An 18,074-nucleotide genomic window follows, 5' to 3' on the forward strand; every position below is an offset into this window, starting at 1 on the left:
TCTGGAGGGAAAAAATAGGTTAATAAGACAAATCCTCAATCCCTCAAATTCAGAGAAAATTTTGTCAATTGATAAATTGATGGAATTAAAAGAGCTTTGAAAAGAGTTTCAAAATAATCCACCTAAAGGTGAAATTCACTTTCTGAAACTGGTGCCTAGATATAAGATCTATGAAGAATTAGATAGGAACATCAATTTTCCATTCCCTTAAAAAGGAATGCTGTTCAGTTGGAGGTAGAATATTTCAATTACAGCATTTATGTCTTGCAATTGAGGGACGTTAAGTGAAACAGAAAGGTCACCTGGCTAAATCACAGAAATTCCTGGTATGTATGATGTTTTCTTCCCCAAAGCAAAAGCTTAATTGTTGAGAAACAGTTCCTTGTAATTACGATAGACTAATTGGAGGGAAAATATTTCTATACTTGCATTATTGTCAATATACAATTTTTAGCATTTCTACAATGCTTCTTGGTTTGGAAATGTGACATATTATTCAGCCAAGGTCCTTTGATGTGTTTTTCCCCTCAGTCTATGCTCCAACAATTCTGTCATACAGAGACCTGAAAATTAAGTTATTCTCACAAGCAACACTCCCTCACAAAGCAGCTATCAAACCCTAGATATAAACCTCAGAACAATTCTTGCCAGGTTTCTCATGCAAATGCTGCAGAAAAACTTACAAGAGCACTTTAAGATATTGAGAATCCTTCAATACAGCCCAGTATAATAACTTTTACTTGCTAATTTCTATGGGTCAGTTGCAAAGGAATAGACCTGTCAATCCTTCTCAGATGTAGCAGAATTTGTCTGTCTACAAACAGGGATACTTTGTTGTTGCCATAGAGACTAATCCTCCACTTTCCTTCTGTTGACACAGCTAGTCACTGTCTAAACTACCTGATCACACTTTTAATAGGCAGCTGACTGGAGTACCATAAAATGCACAAATCAAGTTTGGAACACTTGACACATCTACTGTTGCTTTTTAAAATGTGCAAAAGAATTCTATCTTATTTTGTTATTTTACTAAAGTACAGAAGGCATAAATACGACTTAAGTAACAATTAATTTGCCCAAGTTCTAAGTTAATTATACTGTTCAGGCTGGCTAAATTGTTATTGCACAGGCATTAGTATTTCAAGCATCTTTTTGTAATGGATGTGAAAATCCCTAGACAATAATTGATCATAGACATGCAAATTATTAGCAATATCTGTATTCTCTTTCTCTGCCTCTTTTCATTGAGCACGGCAATGTAAAATTGTCATGTTTCTAATGTTCAGGTTTTAAAAGCTGTTGAGAAACTGACTATGTAAGCAAGACAGTCTTTGCCATACACTGATGGCCTGCAGTTGTCAGACCTTGAATAAATTGTCATTTCTATTATATTTGACTGGGTTTGAATAAGCAAACTGAGATGCAGTCTGTAATCTAAAACCTATTAGGTGGAAATACATGTTTGTTGGCTTGGTGGTTTTGGGTTTGTTATTTGGTGAGAGGTTCTTTGGCTTTAAGTATTACATTTAAAAAGCAAGACAAGGGAACAAATAGCTAATATTAATCCTTCGTGTACACATACATACACTCACAAATGACTGTTCACAATATGATTTGGAGACTTGGGAAAAGGTCCAATTCATGACACTAATTTCAGCTTGATTCCAAGCATAGTTACAAGGTTGTAAGCTTCACTTGCTTCTGATAAACATATTCAGGACTGTGCTATTATACCATTGCATTAGTAATTATTCTGTTCAAAGAAAACCCTCTTGGCCTAGCTGTAGTTTGTATTCTAATTTCTTATATATCTTGAGCTTAAAATTATAAAACTAAACTATACATCTTTCTAAGACACCCTCACTATTTTGTGCTCCTTTAACATGTAACAGAGAAAAGTTTATTGTTGTGCCTCCTTCAATTAAGAGGAAAAACTGATGTGTATCATTAATTATGTCAGTAAGAATCATAAATCATCAGTGAGTGCTGCAATTAATTATTTTTAAGTCATGTGAAGAACTATGACAGGCACAAGATAAATCCACAGACCTTTAATTTCACAGTGATAAGGGAGGAAAAAATAGAGAGGGAGAGAAAGAAAGATTGTTGTGAGTTTATAAATTATAGAAAACATGTCTCCCTCTGTGTGTGTGTACCTTTACTACAAAATACAGATTTTGTGACGTACCAGAACATCTTGCTATTGCCACTGTGTTTAGGAAATGTCAGAGGTGACCCATTACAAAGTACATGATATTTTTATTAACAATGTGCTAAACCGCTGGTTACCGAGCTTCTTTTGCTTAACAACATTAAAAGTAGTAAGGTGACCCCCGAACACCCTTCCCACTGTACAATTCAATGTTTCTATGCTTCTGTGTTTAAATGTGTTTATTTTAGAAATTTAAACCAAAAGCAAAACAGGATTTACTCTTTCAGAAATGTCATAAGGTAGCACACATTTCTTTAGGATATAATATAATAAAAATAATAAGATTATTTCAAATGGGAGCAATTGCAAAAAGCAGCTTTCCAGAGTTATTTTTCATTTCTCATACTTTGATATGTTTGTACTAGATTTTCTGACCAGCTAAATTTTAAGGTATTTTTTTCTTTTTAAAAAACATTCTTTCCTCATATTCATTGCTCTTGCATTTTATTCATGGTAGACTTAAAGCTTTACTTACAGAATTAATAAAATATGTTTAGTAGATATTTCATTTTTATACTAAAAGCAGTTATATATTAAATAGCATACTAATGTGGAAAAAAACACATGCCCAGTACTATTCTGTTATATGCAGGGAAATGCCCTTCCTCATTTAAGGAGGAAAAGAGAAAGTAACGATATTCAGTGAGACCATATTTTTCAGTGCTGTCTTTTTTCCATTCAACACAAATATTAATTTTCTGCAGTCTTAGGCTATATACAAATAAATTATATGGTGGTGAATCAATGTCATTACATAGATATTCAGATGTATATATAACAGGGATGGCATATTTTATATGAAGAATCTACACATTTTCAGCTACATTCAGCTAATCTTTGTACATTAATACAGACATGCCTCCGTTAACAAAGCCTTTGCCAAACAGCTTTCATTTTTCAAAATCTTTTTATGGCTGCCCAGCCCAGGTTTTTAGCAGCATAGGCTTTGGGAGGATAGTGAAGGATTCTCTGGAATAAAACAGACTTTTGATGTCACATCACTGTAGTTTGTCTGCAGTAATCAATGCCATAAAGTCTGGCTTGGGAGGAGGAAAGTGATTCTACTCGGATCCTGCTGTAGTTCTGTGTGCCTGCCTGCATCAGGCAAGGTAAGATAGCAGCTGCTTCCAGACTCTCTTACTGAATATGAATAAACAATCAAACTGAGAAATAGGGAAAGCAGCCAAGCCTGCCTCACCAGATATCCCCAACATGCTAAAAAGCATAGACACATATATTTGATCATAGACCCAGTGTGGCAGAGTGGTTTGAGTATCGGACTAAGGTGTTTATCACACTATACTCTTAAAGTGCTACTATTCCACTTTGACTGCTCTAGCTGCCTCCTGTTGCATTCTGGGATTTGCAGTTTTAAGGAGGGGTATTTAGAATTATTCTCTGCCTGAGAATTCTAAATACCCCCCCTTAAAACTGCAAATCCCAGAATGCAACAGGAGGCAGCTAGAGCAGTCAAAGTGGAATAGTAGCACTTTAAGAGTATAGTGTGATAAACATCTATGACTCTGGAAACTAGGTTTTGAATTCTAACTCAGCCATGAAACTCTCTGAGTGACCTTGGGCAAGTCATATTCTTTCATCCTTATGGGATGAAACATTGCCAAGAAAAGCCTGTGATAGGGTTGCTATAATTCAGAAATGACTTGAAGACACACAATAGCAAAAACAACAAGTTAGATCATACATTGAGATAATAGGAAAAGTAGAAGCTGACCAAAGAAAAAAAGATTATTTCTGGGTGGATTTTGGAAGAGTGGTCTCTAGAACATTCAAAATGTTCTTCCTTACTTATGCAAGGCTTCCCTCACCTGATTGTTTTATTTTATATGTGCATAGTGTTAGTTTTGAACTTCTCTTTCTTTTGATGGTGTAGGAACCTATCGCTATTCTTCCCCTGTTTTTTCTGCCTCTGGTACCAAATGTTCTGTTAAAGAAGTCAAGTCCAGGAGCATATCATCTTGTTAACTGAGGAGTTATTCTATGGATAAAGTGGCAAGCAGCATAAGCAATCCAAAGCAAGGGCATTATAAACATCAAAGAAAGAATGAAACTACAGCGCTTAAATAGCAATATAGCAAGTACATTTCTATAAAGCCTATCAGTGCACTTAAGCACTCTCTAAGCAATTTACAATGTGTAAGCTAATTGCCCCCAACAAGGTGGGTATTCATTTTAGTGACTTCGGGAGGATGCCAAGCTGAGTTGCCCTGAGACCTTGGCTGGTATTAGACTCACAATCTTGTGGCTGTAGTACAGGGATTTAACCACTATTCCACCAGAGCTGTCAAGCTGCATCATTTATGCAGTGTAGATGCACTCAGGGTCTCTTTGCCTGTAGCACTGACTCACTAGGTCCCATTTCACCAAGCACTGGTGCAATTCATCATGACAGTATCCCAGTTGGGATTTTGCACACGTCATCATCATCATCATCATCATCATCACCACCACCATCATCATCATCATCTAATCAACAGATCATTGGTGAACCGAGAGGGTATGTTCTGTAGATATGAAAATGACCATACATGCCACATTCAGATCAATCTTATTGTTTTGTTTTGCAGGGCATTAGCACATGGGAATGCTTTTCAAAAATGAGAAGTAAACAATTCTACCTATGAAAAGCCTACAGCACAAAACAGTAGGCATTTTGAGTGGTATGGGAGATGGATACGAAAGGGTATTGAGGCAAGACACTTGAGGGGTTTAATATATCTGTGCCAGCCCCTTGCTTAGAATTGTAATGGCAACATCTGCCAGATCCAGGGGCTCCATTAACTATTGTAGCATTTGCATAATCAAAGGCCAAGTGGTCACTAGAGTACATCTATGAAGCAAAAATCTTTACAATAGCACCAGTTCCCAGAGCCTTCCTTGTGCTTCTGGATACACAATTGCTGCGCTATACATTGTAGAACAGAGAAAGAAAAATGAAAAAGGGGGAAACATATAAGATTGTTCTCAATACCAATACAAAGGTCTTCCATACCACAGAAAACTTCCTACACCGAGGGTCTTCTCCTGCAAACTTATTTAGCATGTTCATTTAAAAGTGCGAGAGGGAGAGAGACAGAGAGATCACAAAAACACAAAAATTAAATAGACTAGTGTCAAGCACAACTATACTAAAGTACATATATTTCCCATCAAAAAACATCTTGGTAAAATAAACATAAATCAAAACAGAGATGACAACCAGCTCATTCAAGACAGAGGAAACTCACTACCTTGATACTCAATAGATAGTTTTGCAGTTACTTCATACCTTAAGATATTTAATTGATTAACATACATGTCCTACTAGCAAGCAAATTTGTGCAACTCAAAAACTATTGCAAAATGCTAGATTTCACCAATTTTTCAGGGTATTATTTTCCTGTGTTACCCACTTGAATAATGTATTTATTTTTGCACATAGCCACATGGAAATGCCTATGTCCAGACCACAATGTATTGTTTGAGAAGAACAATGAGAATTATCAGAAGTATCAGGCATTTCTATACTATGAAGAATTTTCAAACAGTTGACATACATATCTCAGTAAGCCTTAAACCATAAGGCCTTCCAGATGTCTTTGGCCTACAAACCTTTGCTAGTAGAGGTAGCCTAGCTAGTAGAGCCAATGGTGGACAATGCAGGAATGTGTTGTCCAGTATCTGGAGTTCCTTATCAGTCCCATGACTCAAGAATGGAGAATTTCTAGCCTGAGATCAGAAGCAGACTGGTGTGTGGAGGGAGGGAGTCCATTTAGCTCAAAATTTATTTTGCTGTTATATCTATGCAGTGAACAAAGATTAATTTATAGGAAGATACTGTGTGAAAATTAGCTCTGATTTGCAGTCTCCCAAACTGATGAATGGAACTCAAGTTGCACTTTGTAGCCTGGGAAGCTTCATGTTTTTGCTTTATCTTTGCCTCATTTTCCTTTCCCTGGGACCAAAAAAGTTTCCCTACCCCTGTTTTAAGCAATCTGTGAGGATTGGTCAGTATTTTGATTTCCATATCACAGGCAGTGGGCTGACACATGGAGATAGCAGCTTATGTTAAGCCACTTCCTGTGTTCAGGGTAGACATGAGATTAATTCGAAGGACTCCCTCATTCACAGATCAATGCTGCACACAAATTAGGCTTAAATATTTAGCGACGTTATTTCAGCAAACTCTTGGAAACTGTCTCAGCTGCCACCTTTGGGACTACGGAAATATAAACTTCAGAATGCTATATTTATGAATAAACTGACTTCTTAAAAATATCTTTGGGAAGGATAAATTAGACCTAGTGAGAGACATTTTGAACAAGGTGATGATACTCCATTAATAGAATATAACAACACTAGAAAAACGTGTAAGATCAGTTTAGACTACTGTAGTGTACATTTCTTTGGCTTGCCATTTTATTGTTAATAATTTATTTTTGTATTTTAAAACCAATAATCATGTAAACCACTTTAGTAACTTAAGTACTATGTTATAGTTTGTTCACTTAAAACTCAGTCATTTAACTCAAGAAAAAAAATCATTAGAAAGCTCCTATTCTTCACTTGTGTGCACTTACACTATTCACACCACAATCTACATATCAGGTATGGACAAAGGGTACCTGCCTCACTTCATGTGATCTTCCACAAGCTTACTGAAAAATTGGGGCTCAGGAATTTTGGGAACCTAAAATGGCCCATCACAGCCCTCCTCCAATTCTCCAGGGGGTATCATGGACCACTTTGCTGAATGCTTAGTGATTTAGGGGAGAGGTTACCTTTCTAAGGCCCAGATGACCAGTCATTTCCTCTTTGGAAAAAAAGCCCAGGTAGTCTTTAAAAATGTAAGGAATTCAAAAATGCCACCACCACCCCCAAAGAAAATTGAGCAGAAAAAAATTAGAAACCGTCTTTCCCCATATTTGGTGAAGTAAGAAAGAGGAGAAATAGCTGACTAGGGACTCACAGAAGACTGATGCAGCCTCCAACCCCTCATAGTTACCCACCCAGCTATATTCTGAGAAAGAAGCATCACGAAAATTCATACAAGTCGCTCCTATAGAAGAAGGTAAAATTGCAGCCAAATTCCCATTTGGCTATTTAAAAGCATTTTTCAGATTGTCATGATACATGTCCTAAATTACCATTCTGACTCTTAGATTTCTAGAGAATTTCTATGAGACCAGCCGTGTGAAAAACCTTAACTATTTATTTAGTTAATAATCCTGGGCAATTATATATTTTTGCCTGATGCAATTGTAATGGTGTGTTTTAGTTGTGTGTGTGTGTGTGTGTGTGTGTATAGTTCATCTTTGCACTGTGTTTGTAATTTGACACTTTGATAAATCTGGGGCAAAACATTGCTAGCTAAACATTCCAATGAACAAGTAACTCACCTGTGGCCTAATGTGGCTTCCTCTTTGTATCATAAGGAAGTTGATAATGGGTGGCAATACACTTTTAATTGTAGTCTTGATGAAACAATAGTTTTCAAGGAATGAAAACTGTTGCTGTTCAAAAAAAATATCCCTAGAGATCAATTCCTCTAGTTTATTTCTGACACGTAAGACAGCCTAGTCAAGAAAGAAAAGCAAAATACATTAAATGATAGTGATCTACCTAAGCATGATAGTAATGCACACCCAACCTTAAACACAGTTATTTAACTGGAAGATTTCTAGACTGCCTTCAGTTTATACCTTCTACCTGCATAAGCAAAACTGATTTATTACAGATCAATATTTTGCTGTCTCCAAATATTTTGTCTTCCCTGATGCAGAATGAAATGCTATCCTTAAGCAGGAGTCCACATGAAAAGGATTCCAAGATCAAAGAATATCGATCCTTCTCCCAGAGTCAATGTTACCTCTTTCAACCTTTACAACCGGGGACACTTGTTAATTTGCACTCATGCAACTCATATTTGGTAGGACAAATTTGTGATGATTACTATTCAAAGTATAGTTCATAATCAAAAAATATTATATTCTGCTTCTTCAAGTAGTTTCAACAGCTGGACTGATATAATATGGGGAAATCTGAGATATAACAGAGCAACAACTATATTTGTGCATCTTCCTTCTAACACTTTATATAAGTCTGGGTCTAGAATGGCACTATAGTTTTCTTCAGATTTTCAAGGCTCTTATTTAAATATTTCAGCATTGTTTTCATTTCATATTTCACTTGAAGAGAGAGAGAAAGAGAGAGACATAAAGAAAATGAGCTTTACACAAATACCTATTATTTTGTTTTACATATTTATATATGGTTCAAGTTTTTTAAAAAAAAAATCAAAATTTCACAACTGGGAAAAGTTTGACATATCAATTCCAACCGCTAAAAACTGATTTTAAAAACATTCCTGTGAAATCTATAATAGTATAAGGATATTCTAAGTTTCAAACAATGGACAGAATTCACTAAGGCACTTACAAATAATCTCTTTGTATTCATTAGTTTAGGGAATACATAAAGACTTATACATAGGAACCATGAAAGTCCCCCAATCATGACTTAAGAGGCAGCAGCTGTTGTGGGGGATAGGGGTCTGTTCCTCTGTCAGTCTGGAAGCAGTTGACTGACATTTCCATCCTGCCACTGCTCCTGCCCATACAAATGATCTCCTGTGCAAGGGGAGTTACAATAAGGATCCTCTTCTGGCTGTTCCAGTGGAAATAGGTCATGGAAGGGGTTGGAAACATCAGTCAGGTGCTTCCCAATTGACAGGGAAACAGGCCCATATTGCTTTTAGGAGTTATTGCCAAGTCAGAACTGGGGTCTTTCATGAACCCTACCTATTCTCTCAATGAGTGGATACATAGGGGTTGTGAATAACTGCCTTAGTGAATTCTGGATGTTGTTTGAAGCTTAGAATATCTCCATACTATTATAGCATTCACAATAACATTTTTAAATATAGTACTAAAGTGGTTACATAGCTAAGTAGGTGATACAGAATTCTGACCATTATTATTTGGCAAGCAAGTTTTAGGAATTTCCTCCACCAGATAGAGCTACAATGCAGATGTTACCACAGCTGGCTCATATGTGTGCCCTTCTTTTATGAGTTATGTAATGTTTGACATACCCAAGGACAACACATGGAGAGTTGTTGCTGCTGCTACTGCTGCTGTGTGCCTTCTAGTAGCTTCTGGCTTATGGTGACCTTAAGGTGAATGTATCATGGGGTTTTCTATGCAAGATTGGTTCAGAGGCGATTTGACTTTTCTTTCTTCTGAGACTGAGAGAGTATGACTTACCCAAGGTGGGTTTTGATGGCTGAGTAGGGCTCAAACCCTGGTCTTCAGAGTTAGAGTCCAGTGCTGAAACCACTACATTGTGCTGCCTCTTGAAGATTTCTTACCTTTCTGATTTTTCTAACTGCCTCACTTTAGAGCAATCCTATGTATGCTGATTTAGAAATTAGTCCTGAAGTGTGTTCAGTAGATCTTACTCCAAGTAAGGAATATAGAATTGCAGCTCTAGTTGCCATTAGATAATGCTGAAGTACTTTAACCAGGGATTTTGGTTTTTTAAAAAAGTATGCTATATTTTAAGTCATCTTTGGAAAATATCAGAAATTTGTTAGGAACTTTCCCCTGTGCACAGCTCTCTATAAATTCAACTGGAACCATATCTGTCTCCATAAAATGCTTTTCTGTATCACTGTTGTGCAGTGATAGATTGAGGAGATGGACTGCAAAATGCTGCTTAAATAGATAAGGCTCCAATAAAAAAAAGCAAGACTGCTAAGTTAAAGAGCAGGATACCTTTTATCACTTTTCTTCAGACATCTAATATTCTGTACAGGCAGTGCAAGTAGTACATTGCAATTTGCATCCTTAAAGGAATGTCTGCTTGTGCTCATCACAGCACACTAACAGCAAATGGTAGTTGTTTGTATATAGAAAGGAAAAAATCTTCACACAAAAGAGGTTCTGGAATTTCCTCATCAGATTGTTTATCCTTCTTTCTGAAAGAAGAGTCTAGTTGTTTCCTTAGAAAGAGCATATTGGAACTTCCTGGAGTCTTTACTCAAGTGTATTGCCCTTAATGTTTCTGAGAAGGAAAAGCCCTGGGACAATTAACCTCATGATCTCCTGAAATAAAATCAAAACATACAAATTGCCAAATAACAGACATGTTTGAAGTGATTTTTTGTAACAGCACCACTCTCATTTTGTGGGAACATGACAGGCTGATATGAGTCAAAAATGAGAAAGGGAGAATGGATGGATCTTATCACATGAACTTCAAAACTGGCTCAAGCATCCCGAGATGTAGCCAAGATGCAGGATGAAGGTGGGGATTATCGCATGCTAAATCACTGCCTAATCACCAGCCACCATCAGCCCAGGTCCAAGTCGGATCCCAGGCACACTGTGTCAGCACTTTTTGAAGTTAGAAGCTTTCTGGCTTCTAAAAAATGCTGGCGGAGCATGGCTGGGAACCAGGATGCTGGCAGGCTGCGATTAGGCAGTGATTTAGCATGCGATAATCCCTACCTTCATCCTGCATCCCAGCTGCAGCCCGGGACACTTGAGCCAGTTTTAAAGTTCATGTGATAAGCTCCAATGTATTTCTTGCTTTTTTATCTGTGAAACTTGGAAGTGCTTCTCTTCATCCTCCACTGTACAAGAGGACTCTCTGCACTTTCTTGGACAGGACTTCAGGAATGCCAGCCCCTTCACCAGGGAGCTTACACAGCTATAGAGCCATGATCCCACTTTAATTTCTTTGTCAACATCCTATGAAATTTTGGAGGCTGTAGTTGGTAGAGCTCTCTGGATGAAAATTCTAAACATCATTCTCTAAATCCTGGAATTCCACAAAAAGTTGCATGTTTGTAAAACAAGAAGATCTCTCTTCATTCGAAAAGGGCCTGGAGACCAATATATAGTAAAAATGCCCACAAGAGGACATTCAAAAGGGGAAAATACTTTTGTCCTTTATTCTCTGTCCAGCATTCAGCTGCATGCTTTATCACTTCCACCCACCGCTCTGACCACATCTCTCCTGTGTTGGCATCCCTTCACTGGCTCCCCCTCCCTTTCCGCATTCAGTATAAGCTCCTGCTGTGGACATTTAAAGCCCTCCATGGACTGGCCCCTCCTTACTTATCAGACCTTCTTTCTCCTCACCTTCCCACTAGGGCCCTCCATTCTGGTAGTCAAGGTCTGCTGTCCCAGCCCAGGATTTCCTCTGCCCCATCCCAGATTCGCCCCTTTTCACTTGCTGCCCCTCACTCCTGGAACCTTCTTCCCCCACAAGCAAGAGCCATCACTTCTTTAACCAGCTTCAAAACGGAGTTGAAAACCATCCTGTTCAGAGAAGCCTTCACAGGCATTGCATAATTGTTGCTTACTATTTGATGTTCTTTGATGCCTGTTTATCAAACCATTTCCTGTATTGCTATGTACTGTATATGTATTATCCTACTTGTGAGTATGTATTTTCCCTGGAAGAAGAGTAACCATCCGTTATGAAGCCAAGCCCTCCCTCCAGTCCATCTGCCTTGGTCCAGGCCTCGGAGGTAGAGAGGAACTGCTGGACCTCTTACCCTTTGCCTCCACCACTCCCTTCTCTTTCTGTGTCATGTCTTTTTAGATTGTAAGCCTGAGGGCAGGGAATCGTCTAACTAAAAAGATTTTATTTACAGCGCTGTGTAAATTTACAGTGCTTCATAAATAAAGGTTAATAATAATAATAATAATAATAATAATAATAATAATAATAATAATAATAATGGGGAGTGCTGTGGGGAGTGCAGCCCTTTAAGACCACCTGAGGAAGTAAGGTGGGCCCCTACTCCCCCTCCAAAGTTTTCCACTTCTGCCCTACAAGCTCTAAAACAGGTACCTATATATTTTATTAACAGGGGTGGCAACTGAGATGGAAAAGCACTTTTATAAGCAACTGGATGGGCTAACGTGGTCACTAATGTGATTGTTTGAGCATTACACTGGAAATGGCCTTTTATGAGTCCTGTTTAGCAGATATTGCAGCACATTCTCCTGCCATAATCCCATGGCTCCTTTGCTATAGTATAAAGTCTAAAGTAGCATATAGTCTATAGTCTAAAGACAATTTCTTCTTCATCATCTGTTTTAGCAGCAATAACATCACCTTCCCTACTGGATCCACTAGGGAAAATGAGAAAATTAAAGAGGAAAGTTTTTTTTTAAAAGAAATAAGCAGAAAAACTAAAAAAAAAATCAGTGATGAATGAGAAAAAAAACTAAGAAAAATTGGGCAGCGTAAAAATCACAAAAGAGAAAGACACATAAAAATCATTGACTCTCAGGTACATTTTATGGGAACAATCCAGAAAACATCAGCAAAGGACTCACTGAAGTCAACAGAATAAAGTGTACAGGTGAAGGTGTAAATCACCATGCTTTCAAAGGCACTCAGACAGCACTGTACCTTCAATGTTTGCTTTCAGTTTTATATTGCTTGTCTGTCTGAGAGCTAGACAAGACCTGGTATTCTTTAGGATTTTCCTTTCTTTGAACTCTAAACTTAAGCTCTTCTAACTCACACGCTCATGTTTTCCATTCATTTATGTTTGACTTTTGCCTTGCTTGATTTTCAAGACCAGCAAACATCTACGTCCCAAGATTTCAGCTTGACACTTCCAGCCTCCTAAAACCTATAAACTGCAACAACAGCACAACTATTTAGCAGATATCTCAAACCCTTAGTAAATAATTTGCCATATGTTTCATCTACCATTCAAAGGAAACAACTAACAGTTTTTATAAAACAAGAGACAAAAACAGTGAAGGTTTGGTGTGGGGGGGTTGATTTTTTAAAAAATTAAGATGAGGAAACAATTCATGCCTAACAGGTCTAACTTATTAGTCACAGCATGATGACCTCTCACCTTGAGTGATAAAGTACACAGGTCAGAATTGACAATACATACTCATGGCTGATCATGGTTGCCAGCTATTGATCCAAGGGGGGGGGGAACCTTTGTAGGAAAATACTGCTCTGAATTACAAACATGCAATCTCCTGAGACTCAGCAACTCTCTGGGTTTCTCCCTCTGGAGCTGAAAAGCAAGGAGTGAGTTCAGCCAGTATTTAATATCAAGTGAATGTGGTGTTTAATCAATACTATTCTGCTTTTGTTCCACGATGTGGAAAGCAGTGTCTATTCATTCAGCAAAGGTTAATGCCAAGGGTCAAGTGATTTCACACTCTCTGTAGGATCCACAACATTTCAGTAGTTCAGATGCCTCGGACAATGATGACTCAGTTGGACTGATTTATTGCCACTCTAAGGCCCTACTTATTACTAAAGTGCTATCTTATGATAATACCTCAGAAAATAGCACTGATAAAAGAGGAGGCAATAATTACCTACATTTTGAAGTAATGTCTTCATTTCTAACATCCTATAAAGATGTAGGGACCATTTAAAATGAGCTGCTCCTTGTATTAGCCAGTCAGTTAAATCCGATATTATCCATGCTCTCTGTCTATGCAAAAGAAATCTGCTGTATTAGGAAAAATGCAAATTGGCAAGCAAATGTAACCTAGCACATGATTTAACATGGGTTTTAAAGAATAACTTATTGAATGCTTACTTGCCCAAAGGAAGGCATCTTTTTTTCAGAATGGAAACAACAAATATCTGCCAACATGAAATTAAAAAGAAAATGTAAATAAGAGAACCCTGAAATGCTAAACTTTAGGCACTAGTTAACAGAAAAGAATATAGTCCTCTTTCCCATTTACAATAAGCCCAAGATATTTTCCCTCCTTGAAACATTTGTAAATTAAGAACACATGTGCAGTGAGGGAAAGAATATATTCTCTTTCAGTATGATACAGTGAAAATGACATTAGTTGAGCTCATTGTCTAAATCAGAATACATTTGACTTTGTCAGGGTCTAATTCTTAACATGTTAGCATCCCTGATTATTATTCAGCAATGTCTTATTCAAGATGTGTTTTATATAATGAAAGAAGTTCAAATGTCACTGAGAAAACAGTGTGAGAAGAATTAATTGGAAGGCTTATCAGGGGAAAGTCATTTAGAATCCCGCTCTACCTAATATATCCTTGAATGATGAATATACCAATCAATTAGTGAAATAAAATAAATTCTGCAAATTTGACTGAAGACATCCTATTATTATAAGAAGGAGAGTATTTAGAGCAGTTAATTACTCCTTGTTTTTTCCCCTTTTTCTTTTGAATGCACAAAAATCCTTTCAAAGAATATTCAGTTTGCCACAATGGAGAATACTAAGAAATGTCTTTAGTAGTAATTTGAATTAACATGAATTATACTTTAAAAAAAAAAAGCTGTAACTGAGATTTTTCTGCAATAGAAATAGAGAAATTTTGTGAAATTGTATCTTAAATTATGATTACATAAAAATAGCTAACTATTTGAAAATAAGTGGAGGTATTTTTTCTATATGCATGCATTCTGAAAATGACAGTGAACAATGAAGATCAGTGAAATGTACGGAGGAGTCAATGCAGACTACTATTTTATTTCCAAAAATAGGATATAGATTATGCAAGAACCTCTGGTCAAATGGTTATTCTCAGATTATCACTTATTGGGTTCTCATACCAGATTTTTATAAAAATGAAAATTGTAGCTTATCCTTTGTCTAATGAGCTTCAGTCATCAAATGTATTATTCTTCATAGTTTCCAATCACTTGGAGAATTTCCATATCTAGAGGAAGGTCTCCTCTTTAAATTTCTTCTGTCCACATGAACAGAGTGGCAATGGAGAAAGGGGGCTAATATGTACCATTATACACATATTTAGTTTCACTACAACACAAAACACCTAAACAGGCCCATAAAAACTGGCCAAAGACACACAATATGCTTGACACCTAGGTAAGGATTTGTTCCCCTAATTTACATTCAACACCATCTCCACTATACTATGTTATCTTTTTTATATTATGAAAATATTAATTTTCACTGTATATACAATAATTTAAACTGTGATAGTACTAGGCACTGATTTCTTATGAAGGTAAGAGGGATGAGCAGCTACAGTATTATTGTGTAAAGACCAAAATGCTTTACCTAATGCTCTAACTTTTTCCTGTCTCAAGTGCCTTTTCCACAAGGATTTCCCCCACTGTTACCTCACTCTTGCATCAATAGGTCTTTGAAGTTCACACAACACTTGACACCCTGTTCCATATTTCCTTTCTTTCAAAATGATATGTGTTATTTTGCAAGTAACAATTTTCATAGGACAACCAAATGCAAATGAGGAGACAGTCTATATTCCTATAAAAATCATGTAGATTATTTCAAAACCTGAAGTTCTCCTCCACTTTCCCTGAGAAACACCAGCTGAAATTATTTTGCATTATTATAATGTCCTACAGGAACATTCGTTTCTTTTTTTACTTCATGCATAAGCATAACAATTGGTTCCTTTTGCACTTATTGTATATATTCATCTAGAACCATAAAAAGGTAAAAGGTAGAGGTTTCCCCTTTGATGTGATTGCCTAGTTGCGTATGGCTGTAGGGGGCAATGCTCATCCATTACTAAGCTTAGGGAGCCAGTGTTGTAAAAAATGGATCCATGGTCATGTGGCCAGCATCACTAAATGCCGAGGCACATAGAACACTGTTACCTTCCCACCAAAGTGGTACCTATTTATCTACTTGCACTTTTACATGCTTTCTAACTTTTACATTGGCAGAAGCTGGGACTAGCGATGTGAGCTCACTTTGTCATACAGCACTTGGATCTGAAACTGCCAACCTGATGACTTTGTGATCATCAGAGTCGGTGTCTTAACTGCTAAGCCACCATGTCCGTAAACCATAAAAACTACTGCTTAATTATGGCACAAAATAGTTAGTATGGCTCTAGTCTCAATGTATGATCTTCCATGCTCTCCCAGCAGGAAGAGAATCAGGGAATGGTTACGGAATTGTAGAAGGCATAGAAAGTTATGAAGAGGGGAGACACTGGTAAGAATTACATTTTGTAATGTGTGTGCATCCGTGTGTGTCCATGTGTGCATGTGAATGTCTGCCCTCAAGCAGAGTCCAGGTATGACCCTCAGGGCTGAAACTTTCATGTGCCCTGCTTTCATTGGTGCACTGTAATATTGATACTTTCTTATTGTGACTATTATTATTTGAAACAAAAAGTGGCCACAAATATTGTCAACTGCAGCCAACTCTTATCCTGTTATTACTTCGTTTGAACCAGGAGGCTGTCCTGGTCCTAAACCAGTGTCTTATCATCAGTAATGGACTGGATGAGGGCAAACTAGTTGAAACTTAATCCAGACAAGACAGAGGTGCTCCTGGTCAGTCAAATGGCAGATCAGGGAACAGGGATCCAACTTATGTTAAATGGGGCCACGCTCCCCCTGAAGACACAGGTTTGCAGTTTGGGGATACTCTTGGACTCAGCTTTGAACCTGGAGCCCCAGGTCTCTACTGTGACCAGGAATGCTTTTGCATAGGAATGCACCATCTGTGCCCATTCCTTTAGACACCAGATCTGGCCATGGTGGTACATGCCTTGGCTACATCCCATTTGGAACACTGTAACAGGCTCTACATGGGGTCGCCTTTGAAGAGTGTTCGGAAAATTCAGCTGGCTTAAACAGCTGCTGCCAGGCTACTAACAGGGGCAGATTACAAAGACCACACAACAACCCTGCTTAAACAGCTTCATTGGCTGCCAGTTTGTTTCCAGGCACCACCTCCCTTGGCTATGTCAGTGTAAAGTCCTATGTGGCTCAGGTCCACACTATTTGGCAGGCCGCATCTCTTTGTATGAACTGGCCTGGACTCTGAGATCCTTTGGAGAGGCCCTCCTCTCTGTCCCAACACCATCACATCACATCCCCACCCCATTCTCGGCGGCTGCCCCTAAAAAATTATCTGTCACATTCTTCCTTCTTTATGCTGCCCCCTTCTCTTGGTCTTCTAATATCTCCCTTTCTATAACTTTCCTGCTTTCTCTATGTAGAATTAGTAGGATGTGCTTTCAAATCATCTGTTGACTTATGGCCATCTCATCAATCACAGGGTTTTTAAGGCAATGAATACTCAGAAAATATTTGCCATTTGTCTTCCTCTGAATAAAGCCTACAGCACCTCGTATTCCCTGATGGTATCCCTTCCGAGTACTAACCAGGCTTACCTGTGCTTAACTTCTAAGAACAGGCATGATTTAGTGCCTTTGGAATATTTTAGTTTCCTTAAATGTCCTCTTACCCATTCTTCCATGCGCCCTCTTCTCCTCTTCCTACTTTTTCATCAGACTCCTCTCTCGCATTGCTCTTCATTTAGCAACTATGAATGTGTTGGGATATGCTATCCCAAAGCTTGTCTATTTTGCTCTCTATCTGTGACATCAGCAATACTATGACATCAGTATCTATGACATCATGATATCTACCACTGCAACATCTCTTAGTGCTGTACATTACTATTTTCCTTTCTACATCAGGAATTTGGAGCTAGTAGGAACTTATTGAAAGAGCCAGCATGGTGTAGTGGTTTGAGTATTAGACTAGGCCTCTGGAGATCAGGCTTCAAATCCATGCTTACCATGGAAATCCACTGGGTGACCTTGGGTGAATCATACACTCTCAGGCCTGTTACAGACTGCCAAAATAAAGCTGCTTCGGGTCTCTTTGGAGATATGCTATTTAAATGATGCATGGGTCCTAAGAATCCAGAAGCTGCACCAAAGCTGCACTCCAGTGCTTAGAAATGGAGTGTGGCTTTGGTGTGACCTCCGGACTCTTAGGACCCAAGCATCATTTAAATAGCATACAGTGCTTCCTCGGGTTACGAAATTAATTCGTTCCGCGGCCGCTTTCGTAACCCGA

General features: G+C 38.0%; 1 long non-coding RNA gene across 3 annotated transcripts in view; it reads right to left on the reverse strand.

Moving 5' to 3' along the window:
• Positions 1-18,074, reverse strand: part of LOC121921382 — a 172,823-nt gene that overhangs the window by 19,389 nt on the left and 135,360 nt on the right. The window contains exon 1 of one of the 3 annotated variants that reach the window (XR_006101937.1): positions 17,455-17,555. The exons of the other annotated variants lie outside the window; for them this stretch is intronic. This is a non-coding gene — a long non-coding RNA (uncharacterized LOC121921382). Of the gene's footprint in view, positions 1-17,454; positions 17,556-18,074 lie in introns of those variants that run through there. 3 annotated transcript variants of the gene reach the window in all.

Source organism: Sceloporus undulatus, chromosome 2, assembly GCF_019175285.1.
Source record: "Sceloporus undulatus isolate JIND9_A2432 ecotype Alabama chromosome 2, SceUnd_v1.1, whole genome shotgun sequence".
In the NCBI taxonomy this organism is placed as follows: domain Eukaryota; kingdom Metazoa; phylum Chordata; class Lepidosauria; order Squamata; family Phrynosomatidae; genus Sceloporus; species Sceloporus undulatus.